The sequence below is a fragment of the Saimiri boliviensis genome, chromosome X (assembly GCF_048565385.1).
Source record: "Saimiri boliviensis isolate mSaiBol1 chromosome X, mSaiBol1.pri, whole genome shotgun sequence".
NCBI lineage: Eukaryota > Metazoa > Chordata > Mammalia > Primates > Cebidae > Saimiri > Saimiri boliviensis.
The window spans coordinates 19,590,194-19,617,982 of NC_133470.1; the positions used below are offsets into that span (position 1 = coordinate 19,590,194).

The 27,789-nt window shown below is 38.4% G+C and overlaps 1 long non-coding RNA gene and 1 pseudogene across 3 annotated transcripts in view; both read right to left on the reverse strand.

The window, feature by feature from the left end:
* LOC141582777 (uncharacterized) overlaps positions 1-27,789 on the reverse strand; it is a 1,185,669-nt gene that overhangs the window by 505,299 nt on the left and 652,581 nt on the right. The window lies entirely within an intron of this gene.
* On the reverse strand, positions 6,209-9,826 carry LOC101045679 (putative ATP-dependent RNA helicase DDX53; annotated as a pseudogene).

Here is a 27,789-nt window from a genome sequence, read left to right on the forward strand (position 1 = left end):
CTCTCATTCTCTCATTGGGGAAGCCTCATTTTTATTAAGGAACAGACACAATACTGAAAGTTTACCAGTATTATTTAAGAATTAGTGGGGAATGCTGGGAAGATGGCCACCTAAGAACAGCTGAGGACTTCAGCTCCCAGTGAAGGTGCAGAGGGTGAGTGGACGCCGCATTTCCAGACGAACTCTTATTGCCCACAGACCAGGAGATACCCAGGCAGAGGGGTCGCCAGCGTCGCAGTCCCAGCTGGTGCGGCTGTTTTGGCCCCTGTGGGGCTGATTCCGCCCGCGCAGCTGCTGTGACCACGCCCTGTAGCTGCGGTTCTCCATACAAAAGCCACTGGTCTGGGAGCCCTCTTAGCTGGCGAGCAGGGCCCTGAGATGGCAGAGTTGCCCATTCATCTGAAATAGCGAGTCAGGCCAGGAGATTCCTAGACAAAAAATCCGCCAGGAGCCAGCGCCACAGTTCGAGCCGACTCCGTGAGTCGCAGCACGGGAGATCCTGGCGCCTTTTCAGCAGGCGACCTGAACGCGGGGTCCTTCAACTTAAAAGAAAAGACTCTGAGTCAGGGAGCCAGGTGATCAGGCTCGGTTGGTCCCACCCCTCCCCCACCAACAACAATGAAAACAAAAACAGTAATTGGAAACCCTCTGGGTTGAGCCATCCAAACCAAGCACAGCTGAACCTGGACAGTCCAGCTCCGTGGGGGAGGGGCTTCCGCCATTACTGAGACTCTCCACCACTATGGAGGCAGGCTGCCGTTGCCGAGGCAACCTGCCACAACAGAGAGAGTCCACCATAACAGAGGCGGGGCCACCGTTGCCGAGACAGTTCTAACTACGCCCATATAAAAAGGACTACAGGGAAGAGCTCAGGGCAGCTGGGCGGAGCCCACAGGAGCTCAGCAAAGCCCCTGCGGGCAGGCAGTGGCTACGCATGCTGCTAGCTGGGCAGGTTAGACCTGAAAGAAAAATCAAAAAAGGCAGTAGTGCAACGGAAACTCATAAAGCTCCAACTACCTGGGACAGAGGCAGACAACAGGTGGATAAACCCACAAAAATGGGAAGAAACCAGCGCAAAAAGGATGAAAACTCCCGAAACCAGAACACCTCTCCTCCCAAAAGGGATCACAACTCCTCACCAGCAAGGGAACCAGACCGGATGGAGAAGGAGGGTGATGAAATGACAGAATCAGACTTCAGAAGGTGGGTAGTAAGAAACTACAATGAGCTAAAAGAACATGTTCTAACCCAACGCAAAGAAAATAGGAACCTTGAAAAAAGATTGGACGAACTGCTGACGAGAATGGACAGCATAGAGAGGAGTATAAGTGAATTGATGGAGCTGAAAAACGCAACACGAGAACTTCGTGAAGCATGCACAAGCTTCAGCAGCCGAATTGACCAAGCAGAAGAAAGGATATCAGAGGTCGAAGATCAACTCAATGAAATAAAAAGAGAAGGGAAGAACAGAGAAAAAAGCACAAAAAGGAATGAACAAAATCTTCAAGAAATGTGGGACTATGTGAAAAGACCTAATCTACGTCTGATAGGTGTACCTGAATGTGATGAAGAGAATGAATCCAAGCTGGAAAATACTCTTCAGGATATTATCCAGGAAAACTTCCCCAAACTAGCAAGGCAGACCAATATTCAAATCCAGGAAATACAGAGAACACCACAAAGATATTCCTCAAGAAGAGCAACCCCAAGGCACATAATCGTCAGATTCACCAGGGTTGAAATGAAAGAGAAAATGCTAAGGGCAGCCAGAGAGAAAGGTCGGGTTACCCACAAAGGGAAGCCCATTAGACTCACAGCAGATCTCTCAGCAGAAACCCTACAAGCCAGAAGAGATTGGGGGCCAATATTCAACATCCTTAAAGAAAAGAACTTTCAACCCAGAATCTCCTATCCAGCCCAACTAAGCTTCATTAGTAAAGGAAAAATAAAATCCTTTGTGAACAAGCAAGCACTCAGAGATTTCATCACCATGAAACCTGCTCTATAAGAACTCCTGAAAGAGGCTCTACACATATAAAGGAACAACCAGTACCAGCCACTCCAAAAACACACCAAATGGTAAAAGAGCATCAACACAATCAAGAAGCTGCATCAACTAACCAAAAAAACAGCCAGGTAGCATCAAAATGACAGCATCAAATTCACACATAACAATACTATCCCTAAATGTCAATGGACTAAATGCCCCAATCAAAAGACACAGACTGGCAAATTGGATAAAAAGCCAAAACCCATCAGTGTGCTGTATCCAGGAAACCCATCTTACATGCAAGGATACACAAAGGCTCAAAATAAAGGGATGGAGGAAGATCTACCAAGCAAATGGAGAGCAAAAAAAGGGAAGGAGTTGCAATTCTCATCTCTGATAAAATAGACTTTAAAGCAACAAAGATCAAAAGAGACAAAGAAGGACATTACATAATGGTAAAAGGATCACTGCAACAAGAAGAGCTAACGATCCTAAATATATACGCACCCAATACAGGAGCACCCAGATACATAAGGCAAGTTCTTAATGACTTACAAAGAGACTTAGACTCCCACACAATAATAGTGGGAGACTTTAACACCCCATTGTCAATATTACACAGATCATCCAGACAGAAAATCAACAAGGATATCCGGGACCTGAATACAGACCTGGAACAAGCAAACCTAATAGACATTTACAGAACTCTCTACCCCAAATCCATAGAATATACATTCTTCTCAGCACCACATCACACCTACTCTAAAATTGACCACATAATTGGCAATAAATCACTCCTCAGCAAATGCAAAAGAACAGAAATCATAACAAACAGTCTCTCAGACCAAAGTGCAATCGAGTTAGAACTCAGAATGCAGAAACTAACTCAGAACCGCACAGCTTCATGGAAACTGAACAACTTGCTCTTGAATGTTGACTGGATAAACAATGAAATGAAGGCAGAAATAAAGATGTTCTTCGAAACCAATGAGAACAAAGACACAAAATACCAGAATCTCTGAGACACATTTAAAGCAGTCTCTAGAGGAAAATATATAGCAATGAGTGCCCACATGAGAAGAAAGGAGAGATTGAAAATTGACACCCTATCATCAAAATTGAAAGAGCTAGAGGAGCAAGATCAAAAAAACTCAAAACCTAGCAGAAGACAGGAAATAACTAAGATCAGAGCAGAACTGAAGGAAATAGAGACACAAAAAACTCTTCAAAAAAATCAATAAATCCAGGAGCTGGTTCTTTGAAAAGATCAACAAAATAGACAGACCACTAGCCAGATTAATAAAAAAGAAAAGAGAGAATAACCAAATTGATGCAATAAAAAACGATAAAGGGGATATCACCACAGATTCCACAGAAATCCAAACCATCATCAGAGATTATTACAAACAACTCTATGCACATAAACTAGTAAACCTGGAAGAAATGGATAAATTCCTGGACACCTGCATCCTCCCAAGCCTAAACCTGGAAGAAGCCGAAACCCTGAATAGACCAATAACATGGTCTGAAGTTGAGGCAGCAATAAAGAGCCTACCACCCAAAAAAAGCCCAGGTCCAGATGGGTTCACAGCTGAATTCTACCAGACATACAAAGAGGAGCTGATACCATTCCTTCTGAATCTATTCCAGACAATCCAAAAAGAGGGAATTCTTCCCAAATCATTTTACGAGACAAACATCATCCTGATACCAAAACCCGGCAGAGACTCAACAAGAAAAGAAAATTTCAGGCCAATATCCATGATGAACATAGATGCAAAAATCTTCAATAAAATACTGGCAAACCGATTGCAACAGCATATCAAAAAGCTCATCCACCATGATCAAGTAGGATTCATCCTGGGGATGCAAGGCTGGTTCAACATATGCAAGTCCATAAACGTAATTCACCACATAAACAGAACCAAAGACAAAAACCACATGATTATCTCAATTGATGCAGAGAAGGCTTTTGACAAAATTCAACAACGCTTTATGCTAAAAACCCTCAATAAACTAGGTATTGAGGGAATGAATCTCAAAACAATAAAAGCTATTTACGACAAACCAACAGCCAATATCATACTGAATGGGCAAAAACTGGAAGCATTCCTTTTGAAATCTGGCACTAGACAAGGGTGCCCTCTCTCTCCACTACTATTCAATATAGTACTGGAAGTTCTAGCCAGAGCAATCAGGCAAGAAAAAGAAATAAAGGGTATCCAAATTGGAAAGGAGGAAATCAAATTGTCTCTATTTGCAAATGACATGATTGTATATCTGGAAGACCCCATCATCTCAGCCCAAAATCTCCTGAAACTGATAAACAACTTCAGCAAAGTCTCAGGATACAAAATCAACGTGCAAAAATCACAAGCATTCCTATACACCAGTAACAGACTTCAAGAGAACCAAATCAAGAACGAACTGCCATTCACAATTGCTTCAAAGAGAATAAAGTACCTAGGAATACAACTAACAAGGAACGTAAAGGACCTCTTCAAGGAGAACTACAAGCCATTGCTCAACGAAATAAGAGAGGATACAAACAGATGGAGAAACATTCCATGTTCATGGTTAGGAAGAATCAACATCGTGAAAATGGCCATACTGCCCAAAGTAATTTACAGATTCAATGCTATTCCCATCAAGCTACCAATGACCTTCTTCACAGAACTGGAAAAAAACACCTTAAACTTCATATGGAACCAAAAGAGAGCCCGCATAGCCAAGTCAATTCTAAGCAAAAAGAACAAAGCAGGAGGCATCACACTACCGGACTTCAAACTATACTACAAGGCTACAGTAATCAAAACAGCATGGTACTGGTACCATAACAGAGATATAGACCAATGGAACAGAACAGAGGCCTCAGAGGAAATACAACATACCCACAACCATCTGATCTTCGACAAACCTGACAAAAACAAGCAATGGGGAAAGGACTCCCTGTTTAATAAATGGTGCTGGGAAAACTGGCTAGCCATGTGCAGAAAGCAGAAACAGGGCCCCTTCCTGACACCTTACACCAAAATTAACTCCAGATGGATTAAAGACTTAAACATCAGACCTAATACCATAAAAACCTTAGAAGTAAATCTAGGCAATACCATTCAGGACATAGGCGTAGGCAAGGACTTCATGATCAAAACGCCAAAAGCAATGGCAACAAAAGCCAAAATAGACAAATGGGACCTAATCAAACTCCACAGCTTCTGCACGGCAAAAGAAACAGTCAGTAGAGTGAATCGGCAACCAACAGAATGGGAAAAAATTTTTGTAGCCTACCCATCTGACAAGGGGCTGATATCCAGAATTTACAAAGAACTAAAGCAGATCTACAAGAAAAAATCAAACAAGCCTATTCAAAAATGGGCGAAGGATATGAACAGATACTTTACAAAAGAAGACATGCAGGAGGCCAACAAACATATGAAAAAATGCTCATCATCACTGGTCATCAGAGAAATGCAAATCAAAACCACATTGAGATACCATCTCACACCAATTAGAATGGTGATCATTAAAAAATCGGGAAACAACAGATGCTGGAGAGGATGTGGAGAAATAGGAACACTTTTACACTGTTGGTGGGAATGTAAATTAAGTCAACCATTGTGGAAGACAGTGTGGCGATTCCTCAAGGACCTAGAAATAGAAATCCCATTTGACCCAGCAATCCCATTACTGGGTATATATCCAAAGGATTATAAATCATTCTACTACAAGGACACATGCACACGAATGTTCATTGCAGCACTGTTTACAATAGCAAAGACCTGGAACCAACCCAAATGCCCAACGATGATAGACTGGATAGGGAAAATGTGGTACATATACACCATGGAATATTACGCAGCCATCAAAAACGATGAGTTCACGTCCTTTGTAGGGACATGGATGAACCTGGAAACCATCATTCTCAGCAAACTGACACAAGAGCAGAAAATCAAACACCATATATTCTCACTCATAGGTGGGTGTTGAACAATGAGAACACATGGACACAGGGAAGGGAGCACTACACACTGGGGTCCGTTGGGGGGAAATGGGGGAGGGGCGGGGGGGTGGGGAGGTGGGAAGAGATAGCATGGGGAGAAATGACAGATACAGGTGAGGGGACGGAAGGCAGCAAACCACACTGCCAAGTGTGTACCTATGCAACAATCTTGCATGTTCATCACATGTACCCCAAAACCTAAAATGCAATAAAAAAAAAAAAAAAAGAATTAGTTGTCTCTTCAAATGGCCAGTATGTTTCCAATACTTCCTTATGTGTATTCAATACTGCATAACATTGACATGCCTGGAATCTTCTAGTAGCCTGGTACAACTTTGCAACTTAAACATCAATAAAACTCCTTGCGTCTTTGTCCAGGTTTTCTTGATTGTTTCTCTGTGTCTCTCTTTTGTTGATTTAACTTGTATTCCTCAGCCATTAGTACCAGATCTTCTGAAACACTCTGATTTTCCCTTTCCAGAATTTTAATCAATTCACTAGCCATTTTCAAATCTCTCTGAATGATGAGAGAAACTGATGTGCCGTCTTTCCTGCCTGTCCAGTGCGCCCTACTCTGTGGATGTATTCTTCTACATTCAGTGGGAAATCGTAATTATAGACATGTGTGACATCATTAACATCAAGGCCTCTGGCTGTTAAATCAGTTAAATCGGTTGCAAGCAGTAGCTTTATGTTTCCACTTTCAAAGTCCTCAAATGCTCGTTCTCGGTCACTCTGATCTCTGTTGCCATGCAGTGCTTCTGCAGATACGCCTAGGATATTGAAGTCGCTCGATAAGTCATCAGCAATACATTTTCGGCTGACAAACATGATGACTTTGTCGTTTGGCGTCAGGTTCTCTATGAATTCTTGGACGAAAGCTCGTTTTCCTTTTTCTGTGGTATCGATTATATTTTGCTTCACTGCATTTGCGGTAGTGAGATTCAGAGTACCAAGATAAACCATCATAGGATCTTTCAAATAAGAACGTGCCAGTCGATGAACGGTATCTGGCCAAGCTGCACTTGTCATGACAGTCTGCCGGTCTGGGCGCACATCCAATAAAATCTTCATTATCTGGGGTTCAAATCCCATATCCAGCATTTTATCTGCCTCATCCATAACTAAGTAGGTTACGCTTCTTAGGCTGACAGAGTTATTCATCTGTAGGTAATTCAGCCTCCCAGGAGTGGCGACAATGATATCCACACCTTTCCTAATGTCTTCTATTTGCTCTTGTCTGTTTCGACCACCATATATGCAGATGCTTTTAAGACCTTCATATGAGTACTTTGAACATTCAGCTTCCACCCGAAGAGCCAACTCTCTAGTGGGTGTAAGAACCAGCATCCCAGGACCATTCCTTTGCTCTCTAGCTATTGGTTGAGAATCAAGATGAATAAACCCAGGCATTAAATAGGACAACGTTTTCCCCGTTCCAGTTTGCGCAATTCCTATAAGATCTATTCCTTGTAGAATAATTGGCCATGCTTGGGATTGAACTGGTGTTGGCTTTGTAAATCCTGCCCTTCGTATGCTTTTCAAAAGATCAGGGTGTTGCCGAAAAGCGTCTTCAAACGTACAAGCGGGTTTGGGGATGACACGCTTTTCACCGTTTTTCAAGTCATCACACGTTACATCGCAATTTTCCTTTCTCCATTTAATCACCTGCATTTCAGACATGGAGCTTGTTGCCTTGGATTCTATGTAAAAGTTTTTCTTAATTGGTGGTAGATCTGCCCATTTGCTCCTTTCCCTCTCCAGGCGGACTGCCCTAATTCGATCCCAATCTAACGATGGCCGCGCTTCTCTAACACTGTCATTTCTGCGTCCATTTCTTCCAATAGGGGGTTGGGATGCAGCATTAGTAACGCTGGATTCTGAGGTGTAGCTTTCTTGTTTTCTAATAAGAGTCTCTATGGCTGCTTTGGCGTTTGCTTTCATTTCCCTGTTACCAAAAATGTTTACTTCTGCTTCAGATGCCCCCTTTACGATGTGTATTGAGGTGTTTGTTGACTGTTCTAGGGATTTTATTTTGTATCCGCAGCGACCAATTACCGCACCAACCATATCGTTCTTTATCTTAAAGCTCAGTGGTGGTTCACCGGAGCCAGCTGCTCTAGGTCCCCGAGGGCCTGAGGGGCCGCTCCAGCCCCTGCCTCTGCCGCCTCTGCCGCCATCCCAGCAGGCCCCAAGATCTCTTGAATTAGACTGCGCCCTCTTGCACCCTGGGGCCCGGTGGGACATTGTGGGATCGCGGGAGTATCAGCACTGGCTTTTCGCCTACATACGGTTGGGAAGGTTGGGAAGGCAGGTCTGCGGCCGCTTCTCCGTTGCCCTCTGCAGCAACGATGGCGGCGGTGATTATTTCCGGGTGGTAGACGTGGTACGCAGCCGTTCCCTACGGAACCAGTGTTTGACGTGCAGGGGCGAGGCTTCGACGGCCTGACCAATCACAGGGCCGGGACTGGGGTGAGGTCAGCAGGCGTCTGTGACGCAAATTTAAAGAGGCACTCACTCTCCGGGGCTGACCCTGCCGGCACCGTAAGAGTAAGCGCAGCTGTAAGTTCTGTGTCCTGGCTACCCTTGTCACTCTTCTCGTGATAGTTCTGGCTCAGCTTGAGAGCAGCCTTGAAGCAGGCCTTAAACATGTATACCGTATACACATTGTCCTTTAGATAAGGCATTTATTTCTCTAAGAGAAAAAAAGTAGTGGATTTAAAGAAGAAAATTTACTTATTAATATGTCTGTGAGTCTATTTATTTTGGCAGATTTCTTCTGGAGTGAATACAATACTTTGTCAAGATAAATCCATCACTTCCCTGTCCTCTAGTGGAAACTGGCCTTTTTTATTTATTTATTTATTTTTTGAGACGGAGTTTCGCTCTTGTTACCCAGGCTGGAGAGCAATGGCGCGGTCTCGGCTCACCGCAACCTCCGCCTCCTGGCTTCAGGCAATTCTCCTGCCTCAGCCTCCCGAGTAGCTGGGATTACAGGCGTGCGCCACCATGCCCAGCTAATTTTTGCATTTTTAGTAGAGACGGGGTTTCACCTTGTTGACCAGGATGGTCTTGATCTCTTGACCTCATGATCCACCCGCCTCGGTCTCCCAAAGTGCTGGGATTACAGGCTTGAGCCACTAGTCCTAAATTACACTAATCAGAAATCTCTTAGGTGCACACTCTAGGGGTGATGGTTAGAAGAGAGGTAGAGTGCTGCCTGAGGTACTTCAGGGGCTGTTTTCAATGGTTTGTGACTTTTCTCAGTGCCTCTTCATTTTTTTCCTTCCCTGTGGTTTGATAGATTCTGAGACCCTAGCACTGGAAGGCCGTGTAGAACTCATTTATTAGGTACACGTAGAAGACATTCCAGCAGCAGTCTGGACTGAGGGACATCCAGCTTCTATTTAGACAGACTCAGAGTCAGGGAGCTCTCTTCATTTCAAGAACATCCATTCCATTATGAAGGTGTTTAATGGTCACAGAAGTATTTTTGAACCCAGATGTGCGGCTTCTTGCCCTTAAGTCCTTCTTCAGACTTCTGAAGTTATACAGAATAGGCTTGATTCTTCTGTAGCCTTGTGTACTTAAGGACCTGTCAAAGGTTTCTTTTCTTTTCTTTCTTTTTTTTTTGAGATGGAGTTTCACTCTTGTTGGCCAGGCTGGAGTGCGATAGCGCCATCTTGGCTCACTGCAACCACCGCCTCCGGGGTTCAAGTGATTCTCCTGCGTCAGCCTCCTGAGTAGCTGAGATTACAAGCACCTGCCACCACACCTGGCTAATTTTTTGTATTTTTAGTAGAGACGGGCTTTTTACCATGTTGGCCAGGCTGGTCTCAAACTCCTGACCCTCAGGTGATCCACCTGCCTCGGCCTCCCAAAATGCTGGGATCACAGGTGTGAGCCACTGTGCCTGGACTCTGTCAAAGGTTTCTGTGCACCAGGGCAACATTCCCAGTTCCTTCGACATTTCTTGCTAACTTCAGAGGGAGGACATTTTCTTCAACCAGGGAATTTTACCTGGGAGTACATTATGGAACAAAAGTATCTAATTGTTTTGAAAGGCATATTTTGGTGGATTAAGACTAAAGTGCCCCCGTGACTTCTGCAGAGATGCAAAGAGAATGCATATATGTTGTTTTGAGTTGTTTAAATCTTGTGCCAGGAACGCTTTTTCTCTAATGATTCCCTATTTTCTCTGAGGGTGCCTCACGCTACTTTGGACTCAAGGTTTTATCCCTGGACCTGAGAAGGTAACCTAGCTGATCATCTAATCCTTTCCATTTGCAAGTACTCTAGGTTTGGTTACCGTAGATCTCCTAGTGACAATTACACATTGCCTGAAGTTCCAAAACAATAGAACAAAAACAGATCAAATAGCAGAAACGTGTGTATGCACCTCCAAGGTCAAAGTCTGGCTAGTCATCAAGCTGAGCTGTTCTCCATCCTCCACTGCTCTTGACCTTTTTATGCTATTAGGCATCATTTTCCAATTATTTATGCATCTTTCTAATTTTTAGCTTTCATGATACTATATGATGCCTATCTATTCCATTCTTTCCTTCTCACTCCCCTTTCCCTCCTCACCCTCTTATGATAGACAGTCCTTGAAATCCAGCCTTCTACCTTTACAGAGTTCTCTCTATATACTCTGTTTCATAGAGCGTACCTATTCTCTTGGTTCCAGCTATCATACTATCATATTATACTTCAAGATTCAATTCTAATTCTTTGTGAACCATGAATCTTTTCTGTTCTTCCCCGAAAGAAATGATTTCTTCTTGCCTTAAACTTCTCTGATACTCGTCTATAAGTTCATAAGCCAGTCTAACACTTAAAATACATAAAACATGTCATTGTAATAAAATAAAATCTTGGAGATATGACACTTGAAACACGATTCTTCTTGTTCTGTCAATTTAATATCTAAACAAACAGGTTCCTGCTCTGGGGGGATAACTGTTTCTCAGAGCTTAGTTAGCTCTCATACCCCAATCCAGAAGTCCTTTATGGACAGGGAATTAAGCTCTTCCAACCTCTTTCTGCTCTCTTTCCACCAGCTTCCATATTCCACTGCTAAGAGTGATACATTTCAACTGTTTCTATCCCCATCTGTCTCCAATCCTTAGAGTTCAGTTAACTTTTTTTTTTTTCTCAGTGTGATAATTTATTTTTACATCTCTACTACTGCCTTAACAGATCAACTATTTGGTTTAGTTCCTTGAAGATGAGTCTCAACTACAACTAATCAAAGTAGTCTGGCCTTCTGTTGTTCCCACCACCTAAGGCTGGCTAATTCTGAAGCATCTCAAAGTTCTGTGCCTTCCCCTTTCCAATGCCACTGCCGGTACACTCACCCTTAGCACTACTACTGCTCCCATTCCTCCTAGAGGTGGTAAAAATACCCGCCTCAGACTTTCAAAGTGCTGGGATTACAGGTGTGAGCTACAGCGCCTGGCTTAGGTCAAGTTCTTAAAGTTACTATAAAGAGCATTAGGCTCAGATGCTCTGAACCGTCATTCTACTAATAGGATGTGCTTTCTTTCATTTATTTTCTACTATTTTTTATCATGACAATTTTCAAACACACAAAAGTATAATAAACATATCAATTTTCGTGTATCAATCATCCAGCTTCAATATTTATCAACAATTTGCCAATCCCATTTCATCGATACATGGTATTTTCCCTTGTAATTGAATATTGTGAAGCAAATCTAACACATCAGAAGTATGCATCTCTAACAGACAATCCTTTTAAAAATTAGGATTTAATTATTGAAATATAATTTACATACAGTAAAATGTATCCATTTTAGTAAGACTTTTCTTTTTTAAATTTTATTTTAACTGACTTGCACTAATTATACACATTTATGGGGTACATAGTGATATTTCCATATATATAATGTATAGTGATCAGATCAGGGTAATTAGCATATCCATCATCTCAAGCATTTATTATTTATTTGTATTGGGAACATTTAATATCCTCCTTCTAGCTATTTTAAACTATATGTTACTGTTAATTATAGTCATCCTACAATGGTATAAAACACTAAAACTTATTTCCCCTATCTAGATTATTTTATTTTATTTTATTTATTTATTTTTTTAACTTTTATTTTAAGTTCAGGGGTACATGTGTGGGTTTGTTACATAAGTAAATGTGTGTCATGGGGGTCTGTGGCACAGATTATTTCATTATCCAAGTATTAAGCTCATTAGTTATTTTTCCTAATCCTCTCCCTCTTCAATAGGCCTCAGTGTATGTTGTTCCCTTCTATGTGTCCATGTGTAGTCATCATTTAGTAAACCACTTTATTAAGGTATGATTGAGATACAAACAGCTGTACATTTTAAGTGTGTACAACTTGATGAGTTTGGAGATAAGTATACACCCCTGAAACCATTACCACAATCGAGGCCGTAAATATACCCATCACCTCTAAAAGCTGTCTCTGCTATATTTATTTATCCATTCATTCTTTCATTTATGTGTGTATGCACGTATGTATGTATGGTAAGAACCATGAAGATTCTCCTCTCTTAGCAAAATTTTAAGTATACACTACAGTGTTGCTAACTACAGACACTATACTATAGAGTAGATATCCAGAATTTATTCATCTTAAATAACTGAGACTTTGTAATCTTGATGAATATTTCCTAGTTCCCTCCTTCCCCTACCTCTGGCAACCACCTTTCTACTCTGCTGCTGAGTTTGACTATTCAAGATGTCTTATGTAAGTGAGATCATGAAGTATTTGCCTGTCTGTGTATGGCATATTTCACATAGCATACTGTTCCAACAATTTACTCATGCTGTTGCAAGTAGCAGGATTTCTTTTGTTTTTAAGGCTGAATAATATTCCATTTTGTATGTATATACTACATTTGCTTTATATATTCATTTAATAATGGATATTTAGCAGCTTCCATATCTTGGCTATTGTAAATAATGCTGCAATGAACACGAGAGTGCAGAAAAAGAAATAAAGGCCATTTAAATCTGAAAGGAATGAAATTATCTCTGCTTAAAGACAGCATGATCTTATATATAGATCTCCCTAAAGACTCCACCAAAAGAACCCTGTTAGAACAAACAAGTTTAGCAAAGTTGCAAGATACAAAATCAGTATACAAAAATCAGTTGTGTTTCTGTATTCTAATAATGAACTATTCTAAAAGAAAATTAAGGAACTACTCCGTTTACAATAGCAACAAAAAGAATAAAATACTTGGGAATCAACTAAACCAAGAAGGTGAGAGGCTTAAACATTGAAAACTATAAAATATTGGCAAGAGAAATTAAAGAACACATAAATAAATTATAGGACCCCATGTTAATGGATTAGAAGAATTAGTATTGTTTAAATGTTCATACGGCCCAAACTGATTTATCTACATATTCAATGCCATCCCTATCAAAATTCCACTGGTAGCAGGGAATAGTAGCTGACACCTATAGCTAGGTGTGGTGGTACATGCCTGTAAGCTCAACAACTCAGGACAGTGAGGTGGGAGTATTGCTCAAGCTCAGGAGTTCAAGGCTGCAGTGAGCTATGATGGCACCACTGCACTCCAGTCTAGGACACAGAGTAAAACCCCATCCCCACAAAAAAAAAATTCCAGTGGCATTTTTCACAGAAATAGAAAATCAACCCTAAAATCAACCCTAAAATTCAAATGGAACCACAAAAGACTCTGAATTGCTAAGAGTACACAATAGGGTAAAGACAGTCTTTTTAATAATTGGTGTTGGGAAAAGTAGATATTCACATGAAAAAGAATGAAACTGGACTCTTATTTTATACCACAGCCAAAAATCAACTCAATATGAATTAAAGGTTTAACCATAAAGCCTAACACTGTAAAACTCCTAGAAGAAAACACAGGAAAATATGCTTTTAGTGTCATATCCGAGAAATCATTAGAAAAATCATTACTTTTCTAATGATTTCTTGGATATGACATTAAAAGCACAGGCAACAAAATGAAAAAAAATAATAGATGAATAAGACTACATCAAACTAAAAAGCTTCTGCACAGTAATGGAATCAATCAACAAAATGAAAAGACAACCTACAAAATGGGAAAAAATACTTGCAAATTATATATCTGATGAGATTAATATCCAAAATATGTGAGAAACTCACAAAATTTGGTAGCAAAAAGCCTTTAAATACTCTGATTTAAAAATGGGCAAATAACCTGAAGTGACCTTTCTCCAAAGACAGAAATGGTCAACAGGTGCGTAAAAAGATGCTTGATATAAGTAACCATCAGGGAAATGCAAGTGAAAATGATAGTGAGTTATCTATAACCTCACACCTGTTAGAATGGCTATTATCCAAACAAAAGATAACAAGTGCTGGTGAATGGGTGGAGAAAAGGAAACTCTTGTACACTGTTAGAGGGAATGTAGATTGGTACAACCATTACGGAAAATAGTATGGAGGTTCTTTAAGAATTAAAAATAATATCCTGAAGAGTATTTTCCAGCTATTATTTTTAATTCTTAAAGAACCTCCGTACTATTTTCCGTAATGGTTGTACCAATCTAAATTCCCTCTAACAGTGTACAAGAGTTTCCTTTTCTCCACCCATTCACCAGCACTTGTTATCTTCCCCAACCTAGTAAGGCAGACCAATATTCAAATCCAGGAAATACAGAGAACACCACAAAGATATTCCTCAAGAAGAGCAACCCCAAGGCACATAATCATCAGATTCACCAGGGTTGAAATGAAAGAGAAAATGCTAAGGGCAGCCAGAGAGAAAGGTCGGGTTACCCACAAAGGGAAGCCCATTAGACTCACAGCAGATCTCTCAGCAGGAACCCTACAAGCCAGAAGAGATTGGGGGCCAATATTCAACATCCTTAAAGAAAAGAACTTTCAACCCAGAATCTCCTATCCAGCCCAACTAAGCTTCATAAGTGAAGGAACAATAAAATCCTTTGTGAACAAGCAAGCACTCAGAGATTTCATCACCACCAAACCTGCTCTACAAGAACTCCTGAAAGAGGCTCTACACATATAAAGGAACAACTAGTACCAGCCACTCCAAAAACACACCAAATGGTAAAAGAGCATCAACACAATCAAGAAGCTGCATCAACTAACCAACAAAACAGCCAGGTAGCATCAAAATGACAGTATCAAATTCACACATAACAGTACTATCCCTAAACGTCAATGGACTAAATGCCCCAATCAAAAGACAGAGACTGGCAAATTGGATAAAAAGCCAAAACCCATCAATGTGCTGTATTCAGGAAACCCATCTTACATGCAAGGATACACAAAGGCTCAAAATAAAGGGATGGAGGAAGATCTACCAAGCAAACGGAGAGCAAAAAAAAGCAGGAGTTGCAATTCTGTGGCGATTACTCAAGGACCTAAAAATAGAAATCCCATTTGACCCAGCAATCCCATTACTGGGTATATATCCAAAGGATTATAAATCATTCTACTACAAGGACACGTGCACACGAATGTTCATTGCAGCACTGTTTACAATAGCAAAGACCTGGAACCAACCCAAATGCCCAATGATGATAGACTGGATGGGGAAAATGTGGTACATATATACCATGGAATATTACGCAGCCATCAAAAACGATGAGTTCACGTCCTTTGTAGGGACATGGATGAACCTGGAAACCATCATTCTCAGCAAACTGACACAAGAGCAGAAAATCAAACACCGTATATTCTCACTCATGGGCGGGTGTTGAACAATGAGAACACATGGACACAGGGAGGGGAGCACTACACACTGGGGTCCGTTGGGGGGAAATGGGGGAGGGGCGGGAGGGTGGGGAGGTGGGAAGAGATAGCATGGGGAGAAATGACAGATACAGGTGAGGGGACGGAAGGCAGCAAACCACACTGCCATGTGTGTACCTATGCAACAATCTTGCATGTTCTTCACATGTACCCAAAACCTAAAATGCAATAAAAAAAAAATTAAAAATAGTACTACCACATGACCCAGCAATCCCAATTGTGGATATATACCCAAAAGAAATCAAATGACCACCTCATCTAAATATGTGCATTCCCGTTTTTATTACAGCGTTATTCGCAACAGCCAAAATATGGAAGCAACTAATTGCCTGAGCATGGATAAATGAATAAAGAAAATATGTTATATACACAAAATGGAATGTTATTCAGCCTTACAGAAGAATATTTTTAGTACAATCACAATACCATCATGACCCAAGTAAATTTAACAATAATTTCTAAATATCTCCTAATACAGGTTCCATATTCAAATTCTCACAAGTGTCTCCAAACTGTCTTTTTATAGTTGAATTGTCTAAATCAAGATGTCAGCATGGTTCACATATTGCATTTGGCTTTTAAGTCTTATAAGTCTCTTTTACTTTATAACAATTCCTCTATTCCTTTTTTTGCCTCCTATGAAATGAATTTGTTAAAGAAAGCAGACCGTGCTTCTCTGTAGATTTAACTAAGTTATGGATTTGGCCAATTGTATCATCCTGGTATAATTTAACAAGTTCCTCCATTCTTTGTATTTCCTGAAATTAGATGTTAGCCGTAAAGGCATCATTAAATTGAGTGCCCCTCTCTTTTTGCGAGTATATTTCAAGAGCAGCATATAACTTCCTGTTGCATCCTATCATGAGGTACATGAAGACCTGCTGCTCTACTTTTAGTAATGCTAAGATGGATCAGTGGTTTTAAGCTTGATCCATCAATCTTAAATTTCCCCATCTACTTTTCACTGAAAAATTGTAGTACCCTTAGATATTTTTTTGCCTGGACCTAATCTAGCATTTTATTAGGGTTTGCACAATTATACTTTTCTGATTCTTAGTTTATTAGTTTGAGTTCTAAAAATAATGTTTCCTTATGAGCTATTCAGTTACTCTGAAATACAGTTCAAACACAACTGGCAGGTTAAATGTTGCATTATTTTACTTTATTTATCATTTTTTAGGATAATAAGTTGATTCCTTAGTAAACTCCAAACTAGATTATTTTTTAGTATTATGAATTATCTTATGTTTGTATATTTCATGTGTCAATTGCACTCATTAGTCCTATGGTGCTCAAATGTTCCAACTTTCACAGCAGGATTTCCCTAAGATTGGCTTCTGTGTTGCTTGAACAGCACCCCAGTAGCTATTGCTTCTGGTACTAGATGCTCCAAGCTCATCTTGTACATATCCTGCCTCGGACCTGAAATATTCCATTTCTCCTAGGAACTCTGGTTCATTTAATAGTGACTGGTATTTAAAGATGACAAGTTAGCAGCTAGGGGTAAACATTACTTCAATGATTTTATTCAGAAATTTGAGGTGAGAAAAGTGTAATTTTTAGAATAAGAAAACTCAATCCTGAGAACTTAGTGATATTTCAGATTTACATGCAAGATTACATGTTAAATACAAAATTGTATTTAACCCCTTTGATTATAGAGTGTAATCTCTTTTGCCTTATTACCAAAATTTAAGTTCCTAATGACATTTATACCAATTTTGCTTTCTCTCTCTCTTCTCTCTCTCCATAAACACAGATATAGATTCAAAATAATAATACATATAATATTCTAAGATTTCTGATTTCAGTTTAAGATTTATTTATGCGTTTTTTTTTGTCCTTTGAATATATGCTATTAAGAAAATAGTGTAAAAATACAGTTTTAAAGTCACTTAAAATAATCTTTTCTTGTGTGTCTATGATGCCAATTTGATACATAAAACATTTTTCAGTATGTTTTACATTGTTAAGAATTTACCTTTAAATTTTTTGTTTTGGACTCATTTAAATTATTTACATACAGAGTCAAAACTATAGAAAAAGTTAGTTTCAGAGAAATATAGATTCTATTCTCTTCCAAGCTGTACTCTTCCTTCTTTCCTATAAGTAATCATTTTTAATTATTAGTTTATCTTTTCATTATTTCTTTTTAAAGTTAAAAATAAGACAGTGTGGCAATTCCTCAGGGGTCTAGAACTAGAAATACCATTTGACCCAGCAATCCCATTACTGGGTATATAACCAAAGGATTATAAATCATTCTATTATAAAGACACATGCACACATGTGTTTATTGCAGCACTGTTCACAATAACGAAGACTTGCAACCAACCCAACTGCCCATCAATGATAGACTGGATAAAGAAAAGGTGGCACATATACACCATGGAATAATATGCAGCCATAAAAGGATGAGTTCATGTCCTTTGCAGGGACATGGATGAAACTGGAAACCATCATTCTCAGCAAACTGATAGAAGAACAGAAAACCAAACACGCATGTTCTCAATCGTAAGTGGGAGTTGAACAATGAGAACACACAGGGAGGGGAACATCACACACTGGGACCTGTTGGGGCGGGGAGCCTAGGGGAGGGATAGCATTAAGAGAAATACCCAATGTAGATGACAGGCTGATGGGCGCAGCAAACCACCATGGCATGTGTATACCTATGTAACAAACCTGCACGTTCTGCACATGTATCCCTGAAGTTAATGTATAATAATAATAATAATAATGCCAAAATCCAAAGACCCTGAAAATAATAGCTTTTAAACTCAAAAAAGTCCACATGTAAAAATGAAATACATTACATAAATTGTTCCGCATCCTACATTTGACAGTATGTCCTGGAGATACCACTCCACAGGATATAGATCTTCCTGTTTCCTTTTTACAGCTGCATAACACTCCTGTGGGTGGATGTCCTATAGTTGACTCAACCAGCTCCCTCTTGATAAACATTTACGTTATTTCCAGACTCTTTTAAATCATACTGTTGTAATTAATAGCTGTCTACTTTGATCATTTCTTATTTTTGTGATGCCTGCCTTGAAACTGATTCCTAGAAGTGAAGTTGCTGGTCCAAGGGTAAGTGCATATTTATTTTTGCTAGATATTGTAAAAGTACTGTTTTCATTCCTAGATAACTCATATATACATACCTGATTCTTCCTTTGCAAAACAGAAGTAATAATATCTCCTCCCAGAAATATTGTGACACTAAAATTGCTAATGGAAATCAAAACACTTTGAAAAAGTGTGAAGCAATAAGCAGATATAGTGGCCAGTATTAACAAATAACAACCAATTGTTAGAGGGGATTCATATAGCCACACAAATGTCTGCCCATCATCTCACTGAGCCTAAGACTGAAGAGGAGAATCAACTTCAGACATAGGAAGGGAGACAGAAAATAAGTGGAAGTATGTAAGATGCTATTGGGATCATAATAGAAAACAAAAACAAAAACAAAAAAAAAACATTGGTCTTGGTCTAGAGAGAATGAGGAAGACAAAATTGGAACTGAGTTTTGAAGGAGACAGGAATGTACCAGATGGGAGTCATAGGGTAATACCAGGTCAGAAGTGGAGAGGCTGCCCCAGCAAGAAAGGAGTGAAATTTTACTGGGAGAGTAAGCATTCAGGTATAGGAAATCTTAGAAAACATTTGAGAGGATGGCATGAGATTTTAGAGAGATAGACTGGGGGCAGGTTGTAAAGCGTTATGGATACCATGCAAGGGGATTTTCATTTTACATAATATATAGTTTCGTGTGTGCATGTGTTTGTGTGTGTGAAGTGGGTTGACGTGGAATTTTTTCTCAAATCTCATACTTACATATTCCTCACAAAAGTAAAGGCCAGCACCAAATAGCAACTGATTAGCATTAAATACACATACATTATATATTATATACTACGATATGATATTCAAACTATCCATAAAGAGTTCCTCTAGATATAATTGTTCCAATCACCAACTGCGTAAGTCACATTTTGCCTTTGGTGACACTTTCTAAAAACAGAGGGATAAAACAAATGCAATCACTACCCTCACATCCCCATGTCTTCCTCCTGCTATCTGGGACAGTCGACAAATCCAGGGGAGTTGCATACCAATTCTATTACCATGTACTTGGCTAAACCATTGCACAGGTGCACAAGATTTCTGGAATATTAACTGAGAGGAGTGGAGGGACTTGAGAGTGCCGCCCGGAAAGGCAGGATCTGTTTTCTCCAAAGCCCCACCACATTCTTTCTTCTGAGGCTCTGCAGCCTGGAGCTGCCTAAAGATTGAGTGTGTGACTAATCAGAGAAATTAGAGAAATCTGTGCTAGAAGTTGGGATGTTGGTGATATGTTTTATTTTTATAGCTTTATATAGTTTTGTTTTTGGACTGAAGTAGCTCTTTAGTTCCAAAGTCAACAATAGATGTGCTGTAGTAGGAATAGTTGTTTCTCTTTTAAAATTTGGTTTTATGAATCTCATGACCCATGTAATCAATTATTCTCCAGTTTCCTCAGTTGCTAAGAAGCTATGTCCAAATTCATGTTCTTCTAGCAACTGTACAGAACTTGCTGTAGTTCGAGATTCTAATCTCATCCCTGGCTCTATTTTATGTTTCAACTCTTCAGATTCCTGTTGCTTTGTTCTCTGCCACTGTTTACTGGAATTGTGCTTTTTCATTTCCTCTTGGTAATGTTAATATAAAATGATATATGCAACATATATGCAAATCATAAAGCATAACAATATATTTAACATCCAAATAATAGATCATTGCCCATATCTTGCATATACTTATGTGCTTTTCCACAAACACACCTTCCTATAACTACTATCCTGAATTTTATCATTCCTTTGTTTTTTTGAAATAGTTTTATCACATATTTGTGTAAGTCTAAGCAACACATTTCCCAGTTTTTATTTTTTAAAGTTGTTTTCTATCATACCATGTATGTCTGTTGAAACTTGGTATGTTTGTTTACCCAACATTCTGTTTCTAAATTTATCCATGTTTCTGTGTGTAGTTATGCTCACTTCTTTTTCACTACAGGATAATATTGCATTATGTGAAAACAACCATATATTTGAAGGTACAGGTATGTCATGTTTTATACATATATTCCTCTGTTCTCCAATTGCTAAAAAGTTGGATTGGATTGTTTCTAGTTTGAGACTCTTACAAATAGCCTTTGAAATATGCAAATGGCCTATGAAAATTCCTATTTAGATCTTCTGATAAAAACATACAAGAATTTCTCTAAATGACATCCCTAGACATGAAATTGTTTGGTTATAGAGTATATGAATGTTCTGCTTTTCGAGACAATGACAATTTCTTTTCCCCAGTTCTAATTTACACTCCCTCCAGTGGAGTATAACAGTACTCCTGTTGATACACTTTCTCTGTCAACCTTCTTAATTATTTGCCATTCTGGTGGCTGTGTGGTGCTATATGATTTTATTCTTATTTTGTATTTGCAGTAGTAAAAGATTTATGTATCTGTTCATTGTTTATCATCTATAGATATTTCATTATCCATGAAGTGCCTGTTTTATGTATTTACCCCAATTCCCTATTTTTTCTTATTCAGTTATATTTCTTACTTGTTCTGGTCACTGATCCTTTGTTATTTGCTTTACAAATAGCTTCTCCCAGTTTGTAGCTTCATTTCCCCTCTTTTTCTAGTTTGTTTGGATTAACAGTGATACCTGACTATAGAGCAGTCCAAGATCTTATACTGAGTTCTTTTCTCTGTCTTAAAAAACTGTCCCTTGCACAAAGGTCATAAAGGTTATCCTATATTTTCTAAAATGTTTAAAGTTTTGCATTTCACATTCGAGTCTTGAATTCTTCTGCAATTAATTTTTATGAATGTTGTGATTTAAGTAACTATCCAATTGCTTTACATTTTCTACATGGAAAACCATTTTCTCCCAATACCATTTGCTAAAGAGTCCTTCTATTGCCCAGTTATAAGCAAGGCCAACTCTGTCATATATCAAAGTTTTATATATGCATTCACATTTCTTGGGTCTTTATTCTAATCCATTGGCCAATTTGTTTTTCAAAATTTTTATGTTAAATCAACAAATAATCATTGTAAATATTTATGGGGCATAATGTAATGTTTCAATACATGTATGGTCAATTTGTTTTAACACATTTTACTACCAGGTTGTCTTAATTATAACAGCTTTATAATGAGTCTTGATTTTTGGAAGGGAAAGCTCCCCTGCCCCCACTGCAGACTGACAAAGATCTGATTGTTAAATTTAAAAACTGACTTATTATACTATAGTCTTTGCACTTTATATAATGAAATCATACAGTATAGACTCTTCCATGCTTGTTTTGCTGATTGTTATGTCTGTGAGATTTACATATACTGTTGATATAGCTATAGCTCATTTATTTTCACAGCTGTCATTGCTGTATGGCATTCTGTTTTTTAAAGATTTTTTTTTTCTCTACTTTACTGTTAAATGGATATTTGGCTTGTTTCCAGTTTTCTTATATTTGTTTCCTTATACTGATTTTTCTTTACTCTTGACCTATTAAGAAAGGTGTGTTGGCTGGGCGCGGTGGCTCAAGCCTTTAATCCCAGCACTTTGGGAGGCCGAGGTGGGTGGATCACAAGGTCAAGAGATCGAGACCATCCTGGTCAACATGGTGAAACCCCGTCTCTACTAAAAATACAAAAAATAAGCTGGGCATGGTGGTGTGTGCCTGTAATCCCAGCTACACAGGAGGCTGAGGCAGGAGAATTGCTTGAACCCAGGAGGTGGAGGTCGCGATGAGCCGAGATTGCGCCATTGCACTCCAGCCTGGGTAACAAGAGTGAAACTCCGTCTAAAAAAAAAAAAAAAAAAAAACAGAAAGGTGTGTTAAAATTTTCCGCTATATATACAATGGTGAATGTATCAATTTCCCCATGTAATTGTGTCAACCTTTTGCCTTATCAGTGTTGACATATTTATTATGTACATGCTAGTTTAGATTTATGTTATCTTCATGGTGAGTTGAACTTTTCAACTTTATGTAGTGAACCTCTTCATTTCTAATGGGTTTTTTTGTGTGTGTTAAAATCTGTTGAGTCAGATATTTATATAACAATATTCTTTTCCTTTTAGTCCATAATTACCTAGCCTATTTTTGTCTCATACTTTATTTTTCTTACTTCTGTGCTCATGCTTTAGGTGAATCTTTCAAAAAGACATAGTAATGGTTGTGATTTTTCCATTTTTATCCAATATAGTAACATCTGTTTCTAATTGGTAAGTTTAGTCCATTTATAATCACTTACTATGCATTAGGACTTGTTTCCATTATTGTATCTTACTTTTTATTTCCATTTATTGTGCTTAAAAACTTCTTTTCTTCTCTTTCAACATGCTTTAGAGGTTTCTTTGAGAGTAAGTCATTGGGGGTCAAAGTCTCACAGTTTATGATGATATTCAAATACCTTCATTTTGCTTTATAGAGAAATAGTTTTCTGAGTATAAAATTCTAAGTTGTTATATTTTCTCTAAACATTTTTCTCATTTTGATTTTGCTATTTAGTAGTCTGCTGTCTATCTAATTGTCTTTCCTCTGTAGGGAATCTTTCCTATTTTGGGAAGTACTTTTAATATATCTTTGTGTGTGATGTTCTGTAGGTTTTCTACAATGTGCCTTTGCAGTAGTATTTTTTGGTTTATCATGCTTGGAATTCTTTATGTTTTCTATATGTGTTCACGTTTTCCATCACTTCTGGAAATCTCATATCCTGGTGAGAATCCCAAAAGGAATGAATAGAGAGAATGCAAGAAGACAACGAGGTGAAGTAGCTGTAGTTCATTCATTCTCATACCTAAATAGTACCCTGTTTTATGAAAATATTATCACATTCCTATTCTACTAGTTACATTTTTATTTCTATAACTTCTAATTTCCTTTACCAAAATTTTTAGTCTATTAGTAATGGCCTCTTATTGTTTGCAATTGATTTCTTTTTAAAAAATCATTTCAAACACAAGGGTTTTATATTACATGTGTTACCATCTCTGTATCAGTAGTTATGGGAGTCATAATGTGTTCTAGTTGTTTCTGCTGATTTTTTCTCATTGCTGTGTGTTTTTTTGGAGAGGGGGCTGCTATTTGATTGTGAAGTCATTGCTTGATTCAAATGTGTGAGAGTGCTGTTTAAATGAAGGAAGATTACCCCATAAAGGCTTTGCTTCTGCTAATGGCCAATGCCCACTACCTAGGATCCATTTTTACTTCCCTTAAAGTCCCAGTTTAGTTTAGAGTCCTACATTCAGTTTCTCTGTCTTTGGCTTTGGATCAAAGCTTATTTGTACCAACACAAACAATGCTACTATAGTCATTCATACTTAGGAAGTCTCCCTTTCTCAGCTTTCTTCCACTCCATATTCCTAGCTCATACCCCAAACCTGTTTTGGGGTTAGAGGGCTTCTGGGGATACTTGCCTACCTGCTTTAAACCCAGCAGTGTGTGTTCTATCCCAAATTTAACTACTCTGCAGTCCCCAGAGCACTTAGTTTGCCGTAATGCCAGAAGCACTGAATTTATTTTTTAAATCAAAATGATACACATGGTAACAAATAAAAGTAACCAAGAAACTGTTATAGCAATAGATTTCTGTTCCTTAACTCTCCATCAAAGTACATTTCCCTGAAACAACTTATTTTAAATGTTTCTCCTCACAGAATTTATGATGGTAACCTCCGCATCTCTAAAAAATATACTTATACTTCTATTTTCTTATCTAGGAAAGATGTAGATTTAGTTTACTAATTTTATCATTTGTCTTTTCCACTCTGAATTTTTGATATACATATTATTAGACTTATTTCTTCTATTAATTACATGTTGCCTTAAACAATACATTAAATTCCTTGCTCTGCTAACTTCCATCCGTGTCTCTTGACTCCCTCTGTACTTTGAGGCTATTATCACACTGATCATTTCCTTCATGTTTCCAGCCACCCTCTACTCATGTCCTAGCCTTAGCTAATTTGAATTACACACTTAAATTTATTTTATCAAATAGTTTACATTTAAATTCTGTTCTTAATCAATGTTAAAATTTCAAGTATTTTTGGTAGGATGATTATAAAACCTCAAAATCAATAAATAGCAATTTCATTATTAGGACGATATCAACACTTTCAATGGAGGTCAAGTTCTACCTCAGGATTGCATTTCCTTCATCTTGAGCTCAATGCTATGATCCTTGAGTCACATAAAGGGGAATGGTTCTATTATAGCATCCAGTGTAAGTAGGTAGTCTTCTTGTACTTTTTAACTGCTGAATATCATATTACTATTTAGTTTTTTTCATAGTTAGACCATGACTTTCTAAATAGCTTTTTTGCTTTTGTTTCCAGGAATTTTAAATAACCTTTCTTTTTAAAATGGTTTTCCTTTATCATCCTTTCCCTATTTCCCCCCAAGTACTCAATCCTACATTCTATTCTACCAGTTTCTCCCATCCCTCATCCTACGACCCAGAAACTTTCCTTCTAGAATCTCTACCTATTAGATTCAAACATCATTCCAGCACTCTATTGAGTTGGATCCACAGTTTCCAAGTTCCCATGTATTCTTCCTCCTTGACTTACCTTTTTTTTCTTTTTTGGAAAAGCACATCCTCAAATAACTTTCTAAGAAAAGGCATGTGGGTGATAACATTCATGAACACTTGCATGTTTTTAATTTTGTCCTCACATTTGATTTGTAATTTTTCTCAGTATAGAAACATATGTTATGAGTTTGAAGGCACTGCTTCATCATGTTCTAGTATACATTCAGGGTTGTCCGTAGATCTTAACAATATTGTGATTATTCTTATCTCCTTTTAGGTATCCTTTTATAAGTGTCCTTTGAACTCTATTCGATTAGGTAATTTTCATGCAAACTTAAAAAAAAATCTCATTTGTTGGTGACATCCTCTTCCATTTTCTTCATCTTTATAGATTTATTCCTTTTTATAAATGTATTCTCTTATTTCAGAAAGAAATAAAGAAAGATGTAAGGCAAATATTCATTTTCTAGTCTATCTTCTCAAATGTCCATCACTTATTTTCAGTATATTATGTTTTCATACTAATATACTAAAAACATTCATTTTTTTTCATATGCCTAAAATTCTTTTTGGAATGAATCAGGATATAATATGTATGCAGTCATTAAATAAGTTTCAAAAAGCTGAAGGTTAGATGAGATGTTCACCTAATTCAGGCTAATAAATTTTTAATTCCATGATCTTCAAAAATATTGCAGTATTGATTCCCTAGGTTAGTTAAGAATAGATGCAGACCCACAGGACCCACAGAGTCTAACAAGTCAAAAGTTTAAAATACAGAGGGTTGGATAGACTCAAATAGCTCCAAGCAAGGAACCATCTTAAAAGCATCAAGGCAGATATGATTATGAGAGGTGAAGAAATGGACTGGTGAAATAATTTTTGGTAAATATAGTTGTGAATTTTTCCCAAGGCTGCTTTTGGACTGACAGTCAAAACCTCTTGCCTGGGGCCAACAGGTAATTAACAATGACCAGAGTTTTGGACCACTGTGTTAGAAGGAAAGAGGGCACATGCAAGGGAAATAAAAAGGTCCATTAAAAGTTTCTGGCTCATGAAATAAAGTTACATGGTCTGGCATATCTAATTAGCTCTCATAGTTAAACATCTTATTACATTTCACATCCTGCCTGGGGTTATAATACTTGACATTCAAAGAATTGTTAAAATTTCAAAGATGGCTCGTTTTACTTCCTTATTTGTGGTAGGTCTCCACAGAAAGGGGCTGCTTTGTCTGTGTTCAGTGGCATGCCTGTAATCCCAGCACTTTGGGAGGCTGAGGAGGGTGGATCACTTGAGGTCAGGAGTTCGAGACCAGCCTGGCCAACATGATGAAACCTCATTTCTACTAAAAATACAAAAGTTAGCCAGGCATGGTAATCCCAGCTACTTGGGAGGCTGAGGTGGGAGAATCTCTTGAACCCAGGAGGTGGAGGTTGCAGTGAGCCAAGATTGCACCACTGCACTTCAGCCTAGGTGAAAGAGGGAAACTTCGTCTCAAAAAAAAAAAAAAGAAAAGAAAAGAGGGAGTGGAGGCATTTTACATTGTCACAGGGAGTTGTACTCCTTGACTAATTACTCAAAGTAAATACCAAGGATGGAATTTCAACATGGCTGCCAACCACTCCCATTCTGTTGGTTTCAGATAAGGAAGTTACTCCTCCATAGAAGATTTATAGGTAGGTCTGTGGGAATAGAAAGAATGAATGACCTTAGCTTTCTTTCATCAGATACTTTAAAAATACTTGTAACTTTCAGGCTTTGTACAAAGCATTGGAGATACAATGATGAATAAATGGATAGGTCATGAAACCCTATACTTTGTACACAAGTAGTGGATTGGCCTCATACACACTCCAAAAAATCTGACAATGCCTTTACTTAAGAAAATTTATAGCATCTGTCCTTCTAAAACCAGACATCTACAAGACAAGGGTAGGGAATTCCCTCTGGCTTAATCAACACAGTTGCCATTTTATTTGGGTTATCTCTGAGGGTCTGTGGGAAACTGATAACCTTGACAAAACTCAGAAGGACCTGAGGACTTATTTGTTCTACAGCCCCACTTGGATAGAAAGAAGAGAGAAGGGAGGGAAGATGGAGAGAGGGAAGAAAGAGTTGTATATGCTAAAATGTATACAGACTGAGCAAATTAAAATTCATTAATTCATTCAACAAATATTTATTTTGATCCCACTTTGTATCAGGCACTGTTATGGACATTATGTATTTAGAAGTGAACAAGATAGATAAAAGTCTCTTCCCTCATGGAGTTTATATTCTAATTGAAGAGAGGCAGAAAATATCAAGAAACATAGGTAAAATATATAGCCTGTAAGACAGTGACAAGGATTAGAAGAAAAATAAAGCAAGAAAGAGAGGCAGGAAGTGTCCAGGATTAGAAGGT